Raw genomic sequence first — 19,754 nt, 5'->3', positions numbered from 1 at the left:
AAGATACATGTTTGCTAATTTTTAAGCCACATAGTTTAGGTTTGAAAATGGCCCAACCACGGAATTTATTTTTGTACTTTTTCCTTTTATTTATTGGTTTTGAAACTTATCACACATCTATAGTTCATTTTAAAAACCTCTCACATATTTATAATTGACTTATTTTGACCTTTTTGTATAGCATGCACACGTCACGCCATCCGTCAAAGATAACATGTCAATAATTTTGTGTACAAAAGATCCAAAAAGTTAACTATCAGGTTTTTAAAGCAAACTATAAATGTGTAATATGTTTTTTTTAAGCCAATTAAAGAAAATGAAGATAAGATTTACGAATTTGACTATAGGTTGGAAGCTAAAATAATGAAGAGGAATAAGTTGAATTCAATAAGATTTGAAGAGCAATAAAAATGCATATAGAAACCAATAAATGTACACTTTGATATTATTTTATTATGATAGACAGCTACTAATATTGCTATAGAAAGAAAATTAAGAGTGTCAAAATAAGATATCATAATGCAATTGTGTTATGCGCATGATTATATAATATAAAGGGTAATTCATTTATTAGTTCTTATATTTTGACAAAACACACTGTTTAGTCTCTGTATTTTCAAAAACACGCGGTAAAGTTCTTAACATTTTTTTCGATGAACTGTTTAGTCCTAACATGAAGAGTAAGTGAGAGAGATTTGAGTTGATTTCTACCTTCAATTCAAACAGGAAGAGTGAGCATGAGTGATTCGATTATGGGTTAGGGATTCAATCATTTCTCTATTTTTTTGTGAGCGCGAGTTGTGAGAGAGACATAGAACTGTAAATTACTTTTGACCGATAAATAGTAAATGGTAATTTAGTCATTTCTGAATTCATAAACGGTAAAAAATCTAACAAACAGACGGAAGGACTAAACAGTTCACTGAGAAAAATGTTAAAAACCTTACTATATATTTTTGAAAATACAGGAACTAAACAGTATGTTTTATGAAAATATAAGAACTAATAAATTAATTACCCTAATATGAAAGGTTGAAGTATTTTGGGAAGAGAAAACCGTAAGGAAGAGGAAAGGGAAGGGAAAGATGAAAGGTTGAGGTATTTTAGAAAAGTCGCAAAAAAAATAATCTAAATATATAGTAGGTTGGGCAAATGGACTAAATATATAAATGAATCTTCCATTTGATTGTAATTTTTCCTAATATAAATACTAGTTACATGAATTGGTTCGTTTATATTTAGCACAACTCCTTTGTAAGTCCTCTTTATTAAAACTAGATCATTACAATGCAAGTAGTTAAAGTTTAATAATATTTATTATAATCTTTCATACATTCAAACACACAAATGTTCAATTAGATTTGACGCATATAAAACACACGAGCACATCCTACTATGTGTTAAAGTTCCTTTTTTTTTTAAATAAATAGTATTGTTCGAATTGATCAAGAGGCTATAACATCATGTTAAAGAATCAAGGCCTAATACTCATTTATTCCTCTTAACTTGTCTAAATTGATTATTTTACCCTTCCAACTCATCGAATGTCTTATTTACACTCTTAACTCTATAAAAGTGGTATTTCCTACCCTTTTATAGTGCAAAATTAAAAAGACTTATTCAAATGAGTTTGAAAACATATATTTTTTAATATCGACTTTTTATTTTGTTTTAATTTGATAATTATATTGATCCTTCATGTGTTTATTACAATAATATTGTATTACAATAATTAGATAATCAAAATTTAACTAGCCACAAAAGTTGAAAAGAGAAAAAATGAACAATTGTAAAGGATGAGAAATACCATTTTTATAGAGTTAAAGGGGTAAATAGAACATTCTATGGGGGTAAATGGACAAGTTGAAGAGATGAGAAATACCACTTTTATGGAGTTAAGAGGATAAATCGGATATTCGAATAAGTTGGGAGGTAAAATGACCATTCTGAGAGATTTAAATGCTTTTCTCCTGCAATTGCTACTTCTAAATCATTATCCAATTCCAATAACCCTTCTTCCTCAACTGCAACCGTAGCGAGATTTACTGATTTCAAACATATCAAATCAACTGTCATTTCCATCCATATCCTAAAATAACCACCGAGTCCAAATTTGATGCCCCACTTATTTTGGGCTAACCAATAACTAGGTATGGTATTAATATCAGAATCATAACAGTCACCCCAACCTGTGAGTAGCATGGCATGTTCCGAACAGGGTAATCCGGTGATTCCATGTATGGCTTTTTTCACCTTCCCCATACCACTGTAAACTAACCCTTTATTAGTCAGATAAAATTCAATCTCATTAGTTATGGTAATCATGCCCACCATAGGGCCATGTGTACACAACATAGACTTCATTTCAGCATGACTGAAGGCGGTGCTCCAACTGTGGAGCGTCTGCCCAACCGTTAAAAACTGTTAGCAATAAATAAAAATTATTAGAAATATTAACAAATTAATCTGATAGTTTCGTTAATCTCACAAAATACAGGAAAGCTCCTTTTATACGGGCTATGAACAAATTATCTGTTACAAAAAAAGGAGTGGTAAATAACAGTTTAACACCTAAGAACTAATAGATAATTACAAAATAACCCCTAAAGTTATATAATATTTATTATTTGTAAATCAAGTATGCACACCACATTCTCTATCTCAAGTAATGAAATCTAACTCAAGTATCCAAACCACATTCTCTATCTCAATTTTTACAACTATGTCAAGTCGAATCTCGATTTAACAACTATTATTCTAAATCAAGTATCCACACCACATTCTCTATCTCAAGTAATGAAATCATATTGTTTTGCTTGAATTCATATTGAAAAGGCTCATGAATAAGGTTATAAACTAAAAATTAAATACACAGAAAAACAGAACAACAATAAAATATTATTATATAAAACAACCAAATATATGTGAAGGAGCCAATGATGTTTTCAAGATTGAAGGTTATGGTTTCTTCATTTATAATCCAACAATAGCATCATTGAAACATTCTCCAATAACTCTTTTATAAAAATCAACCATTTATAATATAATAGAACAGAAAGAAAGTATGAACATCTCATTTAAAAATTCTTAAAATATGACTCATTTTCATTCTCCTATTTACCTTCTCACTTCGGAATGAAGAGTTTTAGATGTTTGGTTAGTGACCTCTTGTTTACCTTTTACATCTGAAAAGTAGTCGTTTACAAAAGTAGAGAATACATACTTTTTGAAAAATCAACTATTTTTTTCAATAGCAAAAAGCAAACCATAACAGCAAACAGTGAACAATTCAAAATCTTTTTATGTCACATTTTATAAAATCTTATACCCATATTTCATATACACGGTAAACCTGAAATAATCTACAATTCAACTAGAAGCTTAATTGATAAAGCATATGGACATCAAATTCAAAACATTGTGAAAACCAAACCGTACAATGACCAATTCAAAATCTTTTTATGTCATTGATAAAGCATATGGACATCAAATTTAAAACATTGTGACAATAACATCAAAAATTATAAATTAAAACAAACACTTACTAAATGAATGGTCTATTAACACGAAACCAATGCCAATACCAAAAACATTAGTATCCAAACTAGATATTTACACCAAACAGAATATAAACTAAAACTCATTATACAATATTGAACCAAAACAAAACAAGCATTCTCATTTCATCGGACAATATAAGTATCTCAATACCAAAGACCGAACCTTGGTAGTCTGAGCCCGGCTCCAGAATCAGCAAGGGCTTAGTCATATTAGATTTACTACGGAATATCATTTTGAACATAGAAGCATATGGCTCAAGAGCCATTGACAGTTTTTTAGAAGTACTAACAAAAACCAATATATACACAAATTAGGCCAGTCCACGCAGACAATTTTAATTCCCTTTAAAACCAAAAACAAACATGAAAATAAAATTAAAACCATAAATAAAAAATTACTTACCAAATTTTCCAAGACTCCCAATTCTACCGGATGAAAGAACGATGTGTTGCTCATCAAGATTCCATTGATTAAACCTTCAGAAAATTCTCGGAGTGAGAAAAAGAGAATGAAAATAAGAACAACTGACATCCTGAAGTTTTCGTTACCTGCAGAGCCAACAAAGAGCAGAAAAGAAACAATTAAATCCAAGTAACTGAGTTTAGATCAAATAAACACAATATATAAGCAATAAAAGAGTTTAGATCTCTCTGTAAAGTCTCACCAGCCTCTCTAACTCCAGATCTCTCGCAGATCCACTGTTCCGAGCCTGAAACGATGTCGCTTCTGCAATTCTCTAGTCCCCGAAGCTGATTTGCGAGGATTTTCTTGCTGTTTGGTTAGTACGAAGCCATTGATGAGTACAGAATTTGAATTTGAGAAACTCCTCTCTATATGCAGAGCATTTATAATGAATGTGACTGGAGATTAGGAGCCGTTGGACGAAGGGGGGTTAGGTCATGGGAGCCGCCTTCAAAAAAACAGGAAATATAGAAACACAAAAAAATCAGATCCAATATTTAGTTGATTCTTATGACAATCCAGTTTTGGATGATCAATCCATCAATGGAGGAAGGGAACTCTCATTCTCAACCTCAAAGATGGAGGAAGACGTGGATAGGAATCGCAGCGGCAGCGGCAGCGGCGATTAACACCAGGAATCACAGCGGCGGCGATCTCGTTGTTCACTGCTATCGCCAAAACATAGGTCGCCGTCTGTGGGAAACGCTCCTTTCCAAATCGTGTGTGAAGATTAAAGCTTTCACGGAAGGGAAATAAATGCTTGATTTGATGAGTTCAATGAGATGTTGGGGGAGAAATGCGGCTGCTTGTAGGCGTATATATCAATTCGGTTTAGAATAAATTATTTTTTACATTTCGGTTTGGTATCGGTTCTAATTTTAAATGTATTTCTATATTCGGTTCAGTTTGGTATGACAAACAAATGTAAAAAAGCGAAACCGTACTGATTTATACATATTTTATATTTTTATATATACATGTATATATATTTAATTTTACAAGTTTAATTTTTTTATTATTATTATTGAAATAATAACCCAATATAGATATAATTTGAAAGTATTTCATTTTTTTTGTTGAGGTAAATTTGATGAGAAAATATAATGAGTTTTATTTTTTATTTTTAACTTAATTCGGTTTTTTCGGTTTAAAATTGAACTGAACCAAAATATTATTCGGTTCGGTGTTGTCGGTGTAAATTATTTTGATCATTTCCAGTGGCGAATTCAGGATTTGAGGGAGGGGGGGCAAAACTCTATATAAAATTTTTTTAGACAAAATAACATTAATTGAAAGAAATATACTTTAGTACATAGTGCTGAAACGCGTGTCACGATGAGTTTCCGTACATCATAGGATATAGGCTATTTGATTAATGAACTCTTCTGATACTGATAACTAAGAAGGATCTTAGATCCGAGAAAAAGTGCTACACTGGAAATCAAAGAAAATACAAGATAGAATTGAGCTGAGATGAACTGAACCCCACTGCATCAAAGGATTCCCTCTCTACCCAAGCTGAGCAGAGCCGAACTCAATAGGAGTACACTGAATTATGCCTACTTCTCCCCACCCCATTCTCTCCTTAAAATACCCTATTGTATAACCTGAATTACTCTTATAGCAGAGTACAACTCAACAACCCCTATAGAATAACTAATTTCCCAAACCTCTTGTTGATCTCTCACACTCTTCACTATTCCTTTCTTCTAGAATACCCCTGCCAATTATGTGGCTCGTTCATAATTTGATCTAGCAATAGGTCTTTCTCTATCAAGAGTTGGTGTTGATTATGTGGAAAAGATGATTTGGGTCTATTTGTCCAAACATGCCAAGTTTAGGAAGTTTAGGGTTATTTTATACTTTTATCCACTTCTTTAACATTGAATGCGTGGAAGTTCATGATATATAATAATGATTAAGTAGTATGACATTCAGAAAAAAGAAGAAAAAAATCAAAGTTCAAGGGGAAGAAATTTCCACCTTATCTACATGAATAGAAGAAAAGCGAAAAAGAAAACCTATTCTTCTGGTTATTCTTTCAACTGATTGAGCTTCTCTCTTGTATATCTGGTTTTATACAACCAAACATGCCAAATCAATTCAACCAATAATGCCAAATCAATTCAACCAATTCAATCCATTAATCTAAAATTAAGAACAATCTATCAATCAATTCAATCCATTAACCTAAAATTAAGAAGAATACCTAAAATTAAGAACAATCTATCAATCAATTCAATCCATTAATCTAAAATTAAGAACAATCTATCAACCAATTCAATCCATTAACCTAAATTTAAGAATACCTAAAATTAAGAACAATCTATCAATCAATATCCATTAATCTAAAATTAAGAACAAACTAACTATCAATCAATATCCATTAACCTAAAATTAGTTTAACTTAAAATTTAAATTAAAAAGGACAAAAAATAGTTAAACTAACCTGTTGGACGGATTGGAGATGTTGGACACCGGCCGGCCGGAGAGAAGGAGAGGCGTCGATCGCTGCTGGAGGAGGAGAGGAGGGGGGTGTGCGTTTGCTGGAGAGGAGGAGAGGAGAAGGGAGCGCTGTGTCGTTTCGTTTGCGTGCTTTGCGAGAGAAGAACATGATGCTTCTGTGTGTGATGCGCGTCCCCTTCTGTTTCCTTTTCTAAATTAAAACCATAAACCAAAACGACGTCGTTTTGGTTGGAACCAAAACGACGTCGTTTTGGTAAAAAAAATATATTTTTTTTCCCGGTTGAAAGGGGGGCAAATGCCCCCTTTGACTAGGGGTGAGCATCGGTTCGGTTCGGTTACTAACCGAACTGAACTGTCGGTTAACCGAATCGAAATTTGCCCTATTTTCATAACCGAACCGAACAAGTTTTGTAACCGAATTTGATTTAACCGAAAATTTTCGGTTCGGTTCGATTACCGACCGAATAACCGAAAACATAAAATATTTAATTTTTTCTACATTTTTTTAATTAGTTTTCAAATAATATCGTTGTACAAAAGTTACAATTGAATAAATTAAAGGCTACTAAACCAAAATATATATATACAAAGATAAAAGTGTATTTTTTAGGGTTGGACTTTTTATTTATATATATATAAAGATAAAATTATATTTTTTATATTTATATATGAAGTTCGGTTCGGTTATCGGTTACACCGATTTTTTTTTTCAATAACCGAACCGATAATCGATTACCAAATTGAGCTAAAATGAAAACCGAACCGAACCAGAATGTTAAAATAACCGAACCAAACTAAAATTTTGGTTCGGTTATCGGTTTGGTAATCGGTTACCGGTTATTTTGCTCACCCCTACCTTTGACCCCCCCTAAATCCGCCCCTGATCATTTCGGTATTCGGTTTTTTCAGCTCGGTTTTGAACCGATACAAACCCCTGGCTGCTTCGACTTCAATGATTAAAGGTTTCATTTCTTGTAATTGATATAGAAACTGCACATCGCTTTTGAATATGATATTATCTTTGTGGAACACTATTATCGCGGGTTTTAGAGAGAGAAATGAAGAGTTAGAGAGAGACTGTATTCGTTTTAGAAAAAGGAATTGATCCATGAAGATGGAGGAGAAGAGTAAAATGAATATATAATGTGGTGAAGTTCTTAGCCTATCGATTGAGAGCTTACTTATTACTATAGAAGTCATAGGTTCAAATCACATCGGTTTTTCTTTTGTTGCATATCTTTTAATTAAAATATATATATATAAAGTTTTAGAAAGAGAGAAGTGGTGAAAATAGAGAGTTAAATGTAAAAAAAGCAGTATAATTTACCCCACCATGATTTTATTTTAAATACTTGTACTCTTACTGAATTCAAGATTTGCATTAAAAGCATATATATATATATATATCCATTTGCACTAAATGAACACTCAAAAGATCCTTTTTAGTAATTAGCAGAAAGAGGAAGGGTAATAAAAGAGTCAACTACCACAATATTATTACAACTAAGCAACAAATCGTGGACATAAATACTCATCCTTAAAACATTTAGGCCCTGTTTGGGAATTAGCTGTTAGCTGATTACATTAGCTGTTAGTTGTTAGCTGATTACATTAGCTGATTTGATTAGTTGTTTGTGTAGACTGTTTGGTAAAAATTAGCTGATTGATAATAGCGGTTTGTGCAAAAAGATGAATAAGGGCATTAATTTTGGCGCAGGAAAAGAGGGAGTCTATCTATTAGGGTTAAAGAAGTCCATTAATTTTAATATTGCAAAACGCCAATTGAAAAAACTCTTAAAAGGAGCTTTTTCAATTAGCTCCAATTAGCGTTTCTAAATTAGCGTTTTCATCCAAAAACTCTCTCCCAAACCTCTTTCCACCAAACACTCCAATTAGCGGTTTCAGTGGTCAAACCTCTAAAGTTGGTCAAAACTGCTATTTTTATCCCAAAACGCTCTTTACCAAACAGGGCCTTAAGCTTATTCACACCTTAACTTTTAAATAAGGTATCTCATACTTATAATTGGTTTTAAAAATTTATTGCATATTTAATAGTTCGCTTTAAAAATCTATTACATATTTATAGTTGATTTATTATGACCATTTACACATAAAATCGTTAATTTATAATTTTTTACAAATGAAGTGATATAGAGAATGAACTCAACGTTTTTTTTAATGATTTTGTGTGCAGAATGTCCGAAAGAGCCAACTATAGATATGCGATAGGTTTTTAACGATAATTATAGATGCGTAATAGGTTTTTAAAGCCAACTACAAGTGTGTGATAAATTATTTTGAAAGTTCAGAATGTCAATAGGCAAAACTTATGATATTTAAGGGTGTACATATACATTAAACCTAAATACTAAACTTGTAAACTTGATGAGATGCATAAGTTGAATTCAATAAGATTTACAGAGCAATAAAGATAGATTGAGAAACCAATAAATGTACACTTTGATATCCTTTTATTATGACTGACAGCTATTAATAATAATATTGCTATATATAATGAAAATTAGGAATGTTAAAATGGGTTATCATATGCATAAATATATATAGAAATGAAATAAAAAGGCTTAATACATCAATTGCCCTTTGAATTTGTCCAAAAAACTTGATTGGCCCCCTAAACTTTCAAAGTGTTCTGATAGCCTCCTGAACTTGCAAAAAAATGTTTAGTTAGTCCCCTGAACTTGCGTAAAACGTAATCAATTGATCACTCGGTCGTAAAAAAGTAAGTTAAATGCGGAAGATGTATTCCCCGAATCTTATAAAAAGCAAAACGACCAAAATCGGAATATACGATTCTAATATTAGAGAAGACAAGTTGTATAGTTGAGCAAGCAATAACTTCCGTTTTAATCTATTTTTTAATTATGCAATAACATTTTAAGATACGTGGAATACATCTTCCGCATTTAACTTACTTTTTTACGACCGAGTGATCAATTGATTACGTTTTATGCAAGTTCAGGAGGCTAACTGGACATTTTTTGCAAGTTCAGGGGGCAAATGATGTATTAAGCCAAATAAAAAATGATAAAATTTCACATTCATCAGGTTCTCTTTATAAATCATTTTTGTTTCAGAAATTGACAACTTTAATGAAAACAATATGATTTCTTTCATGGTTTTGTTACAACATGATTTTTACCTCCAATTAGTAAAAATAATTATGAACTTTAAGAGATATTTAATTTTTATGATCCAATACTTTAAGAATCAAGAGTCTTTAAAAGAGAGCAAAATTTTTATTTAAATTTTAAAGTTACTTAAAAGTCTAACGGTAAATGAGATTATAATTTAAGTGGGATTTTTTTATCTTAGTAATATACTAATATGACAACAAATAATAATACATCGATAAACATTAAAGTTTGGAGCCTTTTCACAAATAACACTAAATTTCATTTTCTTTCAATGAAGTCATTCTGACATTTTTCCGAGTAATAATTTGAAATTTAAAGAATAAAAAAATATAATTCACTAAATATATGATTCTTAATCAAGCGAGAGATTTAAAAATTCTTCTCCTACAAGTAATTCCTCAAAATCATCATCCAATTCCAATAGTTTTTCCTCAACTGCAACCATAAGAAAATTATTGATTTCAAGCATATCAAGTCAATAATCATTTCCATTCATATCTTAAAATAATCACCTTGGCCAAATTTGATACTCTAATTATTTTGGGTCAACTAATAACTAGCTATGATATTGGTATCAGAATCGTACCACTCACCCCAACCTATGAATACCACAAGAAGCAGGATAGTCCAGTGATTTCATGTGCACCTTTTGCTCACCGACCCCATACCATTGTAGATCAACCTTTTATTATTCACATAAAAATTAATCTTTTTAGTGATAGTAATTATGCCTACCATCAGGCCAGTGCTTCAACAGTGGATACAATAACTTCTATGTAAAAACTGTTAACATAAAAAAACAAAGAATAAAAATCATTATAAAACAATCAAAGTTCACGGGCTTAATTATGGTTTTTGCCAAAATTAAATGTCTACTATTTTCACATTTGACAATTTAATAGACATCACACTGAAACGATGATGTTTTAACGTGGTGGAAGCTAAAAAAAGTTTTACCCAGCCCATTTTTTGAAAAATTACTTCCAATCGCACAAGTAAAATTGGCTCCCCAAGTTGAAATTCCTAGCTCCGCCACTGGACTCAATTTAAGGCGTGCCCCCGACGACACGAGGCGCACAAAAAAAAAATCATAAATTCATAATACTAGTCACAAATAATCACAAATAGTCAAATACCAACAATAAAACCATAAAATGAATGAGTTAAGTTCTAGTTAACTACTAAAGCATAATCTAAATCCAAAAAACCCTAAACAGCCCTAACGAAGCCAAGGCGCGTGCCTAGCTCAAGGAACTATAAAGGGGCGCCTTGCTGACTGCGCCCACCTCTATCATCCAGAGGCGCTAAGGCTGGAGGCGCATGGAGAAGTCAAAGCTTTGGTATATTGACAGTCCATGCTCGAGGCACATGACCGGTGATGAAACTCAATTCATCACACTTGAGCGTAAACGAGATGGAAGTGTAAGCTTCGGAGACAACAAGAAAGGTAAGATAGTAGGTTCAGGTACTACCGGAGGTAACCCTATTATTGAGTCAGTCTCCTTAGTCAGCGGCCTCAAATATAACCTATTGAGCGTGGCTCAGCTGTGTGACAGCGGTAGAAAGGTTGTATTTGATGCCACTGAGTGTCGGATACTCGAGGGAAAAACAAACAATTTGATTTTAACTGCCCCTCGTGTTGACAATGTGTACATGTTGAGTTTAGAAAAGAATTTTTCGAAAAACATATGCTTAGTGTCAAAGGAGGATAACTCCTGGCTATGGCATAGGAGACTTGGTCATGTAAGCATGGACCTCCTTGCCAAATTAGCAAGAAAGCAACTAGTTGAGGGATTGCCCAAACTTCGATTTGAGAAAGATCAATTATGTAATGCTTGTCAACAAGGTAAATAAACCAAAAAGTCTTTTCAAAGTAAAAATATTGTCTCAACCAAACGACCATTGGAATTGCTACACTTGGATCTTTTCGGACCGGTCCAGCCACTCAGCTTGGGCGGTAAGAGATTTTCCTTAGTCATTGTAGATGATTTCTCTAGGTATACATGGGTTCTCTTGCTGAGTAGCAAGGATGAAGCCTTTGAGATGTTTTCAACATTAATAAGAAAACTTGAAAATGACAGAGATTTAAAACTGGCTCACATCCGTAGTGATAATGGCGGGTAATTCAAAAACCAATAGTTTGATGAATTCTGTGAAGTCAGTGGCATTGACCATAATTTTTCTGCTCCTAGAACTCCTCAACAAAATGGGGTTGTTGAAAGGAAGAATAGAACTCTAGTTGAAATAGCTAGGACAATGCTGAGCGAAAATAGGATTCCAAAGTATTTTTGGGGTGAAGATGTCAACACAGCATGCTATATACTCAATAGGGCTTTAGTTAGACCTATTCTTAAGAAAATCCCCTTATGAACTTTGGAAGGGACGAAAGCCCAATATTTGCTACTTTTGTGCCTTTGGGTGTAAATGTTTTATACTCAACACAAAAGAAAACCTTGCTAAATTTGATGCTAAAGCTGACGAAGCGATTTTTCTAAGGTACTCAACTAACAGTAAAGCATATAGGGTGTATAATAAACGAACTCAGGTTATAGAAGAGTCTGTACATGTTGAGTTCGACGAAACTGACCCTGCAGGAAAGACAACTCAGTCCGCCGAAGATGACCCAAGCTCAGCTTCCGCTTACCAAAATGGAGCCGCTGAGTCATCACCACAAGAGTTGACCAAAGGTAAACACGAACCCGAAATTACCTTTGCTGACCAATCTACTCCTGCTGATATTGTAGAAACACCTATTCCTGACAACTCAACATTACCCAAAGAAATCAAGATTCCAAGAGGACACTCAGAGAAGTCCATTCTTGATGCTGCTGAGAACAACCTGATGACAAGAAATCAACTCAGGAGATATCTTAGCAATGTTGCGTTCGTCTTAGTCTATGAACCAAAGAACTTCACCGATGCTGAGCACGATGAATTCTGGATCAATGCTATGCAAGAAGAGCTTGATCAATTCAAAAGAAATGAGGTATGGGATTTAGTACCAAAACCTAGGAATCAAAAGACCATAGGAACTAAGTGGGTCTTTAGAAACAAATTAGATGAGCAATGCAATGTAGTCAGAAACAAAGCCCGACTTGTAGCCCAAGGCTATAGTCAGCAAGAGGGCATTGACTATGGTGAGACCTTTGCTCCCGTTGCTAGGTTAGAGGCTATATGTATATTATGTGCATATGCTAGTTTCATGAACTTCAAACTATATCAAATGGATGTCAAAAGTGCTTTTCTTAATGGATTTATAAACGAAGAGGTATATGTTAGTCAGCCTCTAGGGTTTGAAGATCCAAAATTTCCAAACCACGTTTATAAACTCAAGAAGGCCCTGTACGGCCTAAAACAAGCACCACGTGCTTAGTATGAGAGGTTGACCAGTTTCCTGCTGACCAGGAACTATGTCAGAGGTAAAGCTGACACAACCTTGTTCATTAAGAAAAAGGGTAAAAATACCCTGCTGGCACAGATCTACGTAGATGATATAATCTTTGGTGCTATTGATGAATCTATGTGCAAAGAATTTAGTAAACAGATGCAAACTGAATTCGAAATGTCAATGATGGGGGGAACTCAACTTCTTCCTTGAACTACAAATAAAGCAAGGGAAGAACGACATCTTCATTAGTCAGTCTAAGTATGCCAAAGAAATGTTAAAGAAATTCGATATGGAAGAATGTAAGCCCGTATCTACCCCAATGGGTACTGACACTGTCCTTTGTGCTGACGAGAAAGGTAAGTAAGTAGACAGTAAGTTATATCGAGGTATGATTGGCTCTCTACTTTATCTTACCGCTAGTAGGCCTGACATTCAGTACTCAGTATGTTATTGCGCAAGATACCAAGCTGACCCCAGGGAATCTCACCTTATAGCTGTAAAAAGAATTTTCAGATATTTGCAGAGCTCAGGTAATACAGGTTTATGGTATCCAAATACAAATGACTTTACACTCATTAGATACACTAATGCTGACTATGGACGAGATAAGCTAGAGCGTAAGAGTACTTCAGAAGGGTGTCACTTCCTTGGAAGCTGTCTAGTATCTTGGTTCAGCAAGAAGCAATCGTCAGTGGCCCTGTCAACAACTGAAGCTGAGTACATTACTGCTGGAAGCTGTGTGGCCCAGGTCCTATGGATTAAGCAACAGATTGAGGATTATGGTGTAAAAACAGAGACCATCGAAGTCAAATGTGACAACAAGAGTGCCATTGACTTATCCAAAAATCCAATCCAACATAGCAGGATGAAGCATGTCAGCATAAGGCATCACTTCATAAGGGATCATGTATTCAAGGGTGAGATCAAGCTGACCTATGTTCCAACAGATGAACAGCTTGCAGATATCTTTACGAAGCCTCTAGCTCATGAGCAATTTAACATACTAAGGGAAGCTATCGGTATGTCTAATCCTCTTCACTAAAATTCTATGTTGAAATTGAATGTTGAGTGATTACCATGCTGAGTGATTTGTGCTAAATTAGTAACTGTTGCATGCTGAGCTAAATATGATCTATATCACCCTATGCTGAGTAGACATACATATTGAGTGATTATCATAATCTGAGTTACTAAGCACACGAACATTCCTTCTACGTAAAACTGACTTCCTAGAATCTCAAACGATTAGGATTCTCGAAACTGAGTAAAACTCTCATGCACAATAAATACTAGCACGCGCATTAATAGCCACCTATGATGACGTAGGCGCAATAATTAGAAAACACATGCGCCGATTGTGTCATAAATGCCAGGATACTTGTCGATTGATCATCTCGAGGTCAAACCGCCACTCCAACGTATCAGATCAACTCGGCATTTCTATAAATAGTGGACTAATTCCCACTTATCCCTCTTTACATCTGAAATTTCTGGCATTTAATCTCTCTCTCTCTTAAATCCCAAAACCTCTCAAAATCTCTGAAGAAAATCATGTCTGATTCTCAAAATATCTCCGGTGCCGATTACGACCAAAATCGCTCCGACGAAAATCCTTCATCTCATGCTGAGCTAGAGCACGAGGAGACTTCAACTGAGTCTCATGGACATGGTCAGCATGACCAGACTAAGGGTTCAACTCCAAGCAAAAATCCCCAAGCTGACAAGGCCACTCCGTCGAAGAAACAAAAGAAGAAGAAACAACCTAAGGAGGAGGTATTTCTTCAGGTTTACAATAGTGTATAGAATTGCGAGGTACTCCGGTGCCGCTGGTTCTCTAAGGGATTTGTTGAGGCTGAACAACCCTTCTGTGAGTGGATCTCCAAAAATGGCTGGTCTGGATTCTTCTCTCTCCCCGGAAATACCTTCCCACAGTTAGTAAGGGAATTTTACTCAAACCTCAGGGTTAACAAGGACAATGTTGACCATCTGGTAACCAGTGTCAAAGGCAAGAAAATAACAATTACTCTGTCCTATCTAGCAACTTTGCTAAAGCTGCCGGCCAAAGGTAAAGAACTCAGGTCCACAAACTCTAAACTTGACTACCCGGTTGAGTTCTGTAAACCGAAGGACCACAAAGGAGAAATAGCAAGCACGTGTATGGGTCAGAATCAAAAAATGGCTCATTACATCCTGACCAACTTCATATTCCCTAAGGTCAACTCTGCCTCATCAGCCTCCAATTTCGAGCAAAACGTCATCTGGCATATGCTGACCTACAAACCACTCAACATGCCCGTATTTCTTGTCGGTGCATTCCAACGGAGCACATGTAAACTCAGGATGGGCTCCCTCATCAGGAAAATTCTCCAGGACCACCAGGTGAGCACTGTCGGGGAAATAGAAATATAGGGTACAGAAATAATAGCGGCCCTGCTGTTCGGATTAGCATACAACCAACCCCTCAAGTCTAAGAAAGGAAAGGGGGTTATTGAAGAAAATGAGGAAGAAGTTGTTGAAACACCTTTCCACAAGATTTTGATTTGACAAAATCATCCATGATTAAGAGGCAATTAAATTTAAATACTTTGATTTAATTGTACTAATGTGTTTGTTCAAAATTGAGTGCAAATATATATATAAAGTTAAACAGGACAAAAGTCAGCATAAGCCAAGCTGAGTTGAAATGGAACTCAGCATGAAAGAAGCAGAGTGGAGTGGAACTCAGTCTCAGAAGTCATCTTCAAAGTTGCCAGAACGAAGCTGACCAAATTAGAAGACTTTCAGAATTGAATAAACAGAACGGAGCTGACTAAGAACGAACTCAGCATGGAAGTTGAACATTCGAAGATAACGAATGAAGCTGAGTAACAGTCAGGACAGCATGAAGGATCCGTTTACTAAAGGACAAAGTCTGCAAATCTTCTGCACCAATAATTGAAGCCTCGAAAATACAAAGAAGACTAATTCCAAGAATCATGGGTCAATGAATTATTGGTAAAAGACAACTGGCACAAAAAGACAAGTCTGATGCAAGAAGACAAAACCTGACGCCTGAAGAAAACAGAGGAAGGGAATGGCAGAACAGTCTGGAGCTGACCAGAAGATGTTTCCTAAAAGAGCCGTTTTGGACACAACGGCTAAACCAATTCAAAATGATCCAAGATGAGATTTCCATCTATAAAAGGACAATCAAGAACCTTGGATCACTGGCCGAAGTATCAAGAGAAAAATACAAGAGAGAAAATCTTGAAAGCACTCAAATACAAAAAGATCTTACACCAACTTTTCTATTCTCTGTGTAAATGCTAGATTGATTGTTCTGTAATCATCTAAGGTGTTCTTTAGTTGAAAAAGAACAAGTGTGTGATCAATAGGAATATTGAGAGTGTTGAGCTGAGTACTTGGTTGTAAGTATTCAGTGGTAGAAAAATCTAAGTGCTGGGTTGTAGTACTTAGTAGGAGCTGAGTAGACGAATAGAGGACGTACTCTTGCATACTCACTGCCTTGTAAAGGGTTTGTGCTCTACCTTGAAAGAGCTCAGTATTGGATTGAAAATCCCAGGAGGAACTGGGGACTAGACGTAGGCAGAGAGGCCGAACCAGGATAAGTCGTGCTGAGTAACTTCTAAACTCTTTCTCTCAATATATATATATACATGTGCATGTGTTGTTTGTGAAATTTACTCAGCTTATAAATTGTTAAAACTGAAACTGAGTAAATCTGAGTGCTGATTTGGAAGCTGACCTTTCAAGTGTCAATTCCCAACTCTCAAGTCAAGCAGTCTTAGTCAGCATAAAACTAAAACTGTCTGACTAATCAATCGGTCGTGCTGACTAACACGCTGAGTTATCAAATACCTAAAATAAGATTAAGTCAGCTTAATTAAAAGTCGAAAGAGTTACATTAGTTCCTAACCCCCCCTTGGAACTAATTACCAGGGACCAACAAGTGGTATCAAAGCCTAAGCTCACTACTCAAAGATCTAACAATCTTGAGCTGATCCCGAAAAATGGGTGAGAATAGCACTCGGTTCCTCCTAGGAAACCAAACAACACAGATACTCCCTGAGGGATTATCAATCACTAGACCTCCCCTATTCTTTGGGTCAAATTATACATTCTGGAAGAATAGGATGAAGAACTTTATACAAGCCATAAACATGAGTGCATGGCTTGCAATTGTTCAAGGTCCACATGTGCCATACAAAACTGTTAACAATGAGAAAATTGTTAAAAGTGAAGCTGAGTGGACAGAGGATGACCTCAGAAAATTACAAAATAATGCTTCGGCTATCAATATGCTTCACTGTGCTCTAGATGCTGCAGAATGCAATAAGATTTCAGGTTGTGAGTCAGCACAGGAGATCTGGAAAAATCTTGAAGTGACTTATGAAGGCACCAGCAAGGTCAAGGAATCCAAAGTGAACCAACACATGCGATTGTATGAGCTGTTCGAGATGACTGACAATGAGGAAATCTCAGCAATGAATGCCAGGTTCACTAACATAATAAATGAGCTTAAAGGACTCGGTAAGAATTTCACTGAAGAAGAACAAGTGAAGAAGATCTTACGAAGTCTTCCCAAAAGCTGGCAAGCTAAGAAGACAGCTGTAGAGGAAGCTCAGGACCTGACCACATACAAATATGATGAGATGATCGGTTCCTTGCTGACCCATGAAATTTCCATGAAAAACTTTGAAGCTAAAGAAAAATCTGAGGACAAGAAACAGAAATCACTAGTGATGAAAGCTGACTCCACAGAAGCTGAGTCAACTGATGATGAGGAAATGGCCATGTTTACTAGAAAAATGAAAAAGTTGTTCAGAAGAAATGAAAGAAATAGTAAGCGGCCATACAAGAGAGGAGATAGATATAAAGCTGAGTCCAGTGACACCAGATACAAAAAGGACAGCTCCAAGCCTGTCACATGTTATAAGTGCCATCAAACTGGGCATATTAAGTCAAGCTGTCCTAATCTGAAGAAAGATAAGAATGGAAGCAAAAAGGCAATGGTGGCCACGTGGAGTGACAGTGATGAGTCGACATCATTTGAAGCTGAGCAAAATGAAACAGCCAACATATGTTTCATGGCAGATGATGGAGCTGACCAATCTCAATCTGAGCAAGCTGACCTCTCTGGAGATTCTGAGCAGGAGGAAAACAACAATGAGGTAACATCCTTACTCTTCCTTAGAAACGAAATGGTAAATGCCCTGAGTGACTTATATACACTAACTAAGAAGTGTAACAAAAAGATTAAGGCACTCAGCAGGCGCTGCGACGAGATTGAGGAGGTCAAGCTGAGTGACTTCCGATATCTCCTCCAGGACAACTCAGATTTACATACCAATATGCAAATCTTACATAAGTTTGTCACGGAGGTTCAAACTGAGTCAAAGAAACTTAGAAAGGATGTCACAACCTTACAGAACCAAATAAAAGGTTCAGCTAAGAATAAACCACATGCTGAGTACTCAGGTACTGGTCAGCATAAACAGTTTACTCAATGTAGCTGTTGTGGGAAGAAAGGACACACAAAAGCTGTGTGCTGGCATAACAAACAGACTGTCCAATGTGACTTCTGTGGTAAGAAAGATCATACTACCAAGGTATGCTGGCATGCTCAGCACAACAATGCTGACCACACTCAACATCACCCTCAAAGGGTAACTCAATGCGGCTTTTGTGGTAAAAGTGGCCATACTACAAAAGTATGTCGTCACAAGTTAAAATATGACTTTGCACCTGTTTACACTAACAAGAAAGGACCCAAAAAGAATTGGGTACCTAAAAACGAATAGTTTAAAATGCAGGTCAGCTTGACATGCGTGGAGAAATCAAAACTTTGGTACATAGACAGCGCATGCTCAAGACACATGACAGGTGATGAAACTCAGTTCATCACACTAGAACTTAAACGAGGAGGTAGTGTAAGCTTTGGGGACAACAAAAAGGGTAAGATAGTTGGCTCAGGAACTATCGGAGGTAACCCTAAAATTGAGTCAGTCTCCTTAGTTAAAGGTCTCAAATATAATCTTCTAAGCGTAGCTCAGCTTTGCAAGAGTGGAAGAAATGTTATATTTGATGATACTAAGTGTCAAATACTCGAGGGAAAAACAAATGATTTGATTTTAACAGCCCCTCGTGTAGAAAATGTTTACATATTGAGTTTGAAAAAACAATTTTCAAAAAGTATATGCTTAGTGTCTAAAGAGGACAACTCCTGGCTATGGCATAGGAGACTTGGGCATGTCAGCATGGACCTCCTAGCCAAATTAGCTAGAAAGCAACTAGTTGAAGGATTACCCAAACTAAAATATGAAAAAGATCAACTATGTAATGCTTGTCAGCAAGGTAAACAAATCAAAAAGTCATTTCATAGCAAAAATACTGTCTCAACCAAAAGACCATTGGAATTACTACATTTGGATCTTTTCGGACCTATCCAGCCATTCAGCATGGGAGGTAAGAAATTTTCTTTAGTTATTGTAGATGATTTCTCTAGGTATACTTGGGTCATCTTGCTGAGTAGCAAAGATGAAACATTTGAGATGTTTACTACATTAGTCAAAAAGCTTGAAAATGACAAAGACCTAAGAGTAGCTCACATTAGAAGTGATAATGGGGGAGAATTCAAAAACCAAATGTTTGATAAATTCTGTGAAACTAATGGTATTGACCACAATTTCTCTGCCCCTAGAACTCCTCAACAGAATGGAGTT

At 35.4% G+C, this 19,754-nt stretch overlaps 2 long non-coding RNA genes across 6 annotated transcripts in view; both read right to left on the bottom strand.

The window, feature by feature from the left end:
• Positions 1 to 1,294: 1,294 nt before the first annotated feature.
• LOC136206872 (uncharacterized) lies at positions 1,295 to 4,818 on the bottom strand. Of its 2 annotated transcripts, XR_010676465.1 has the most exons (4): positions 4,595 to 4,818; positions 4,226 to 4,471; positions 3,964 to 4,109; positions 1,295 to 2,421 (listed from the first exon to the last, which is right to left on the bottom strand). It is a non-coding gene; the product is annotated as an uncharacterized lncRNA (long non-coding RNA). The 2 variants fall into 2 exon arrangements; XR_010676464.1 differs by having other exon boundaries at positions 4,226 to 4,818.
• A 5,058-nt stretch (positions 4,819 to 9,876) lies between these two features.
• Positions 9,877 to 19,754, bottom strand: part of LOC136206602 (uncharacterized) — a 30,437-nt gene continuing 20,559 nt past the window's right edge. The window contains exons 3-4 of one of the 4 annotated variants that reach the window (XR_010676345.1): positions 10,238 to 10,326; positions 9,877 to 10,079 (exon numbers count right to left, since the gene is read on the bottom strand). This is a non-coding gene — a long non-coding RNA (uncharacterized lncRNA). Of the gene's footprint in view, positions 10,428 to 19,754 lie in introns of all 4 variants that reach the window. The other 3 variants (XR_010676344.1, XR_010676342.1, XR_010676343.1) reach the window with 3 other exon arrangements.

The sequence above is a fragment of the Euphorbia lathyris genome, chromosome 9, assembly GCF_963576675.1.
Source record: "Euphorbia lathyris chromosome 9, ddEupLath1.1, whole genome shotgun sequence".
Classification (NCBI taxonomy): domain Eukaryota; kingdom Viridiplantae; phylum Streptophyta; class Magnoliopsida; order Malpighiales; family Euphorbiaceae; genus Euphorbia; species Euphorbia lathyris.
Note: the sequence above shows the minus strand (reverse complement) of the source record. Positions and strands in the feature narration are given on the sequence as shown.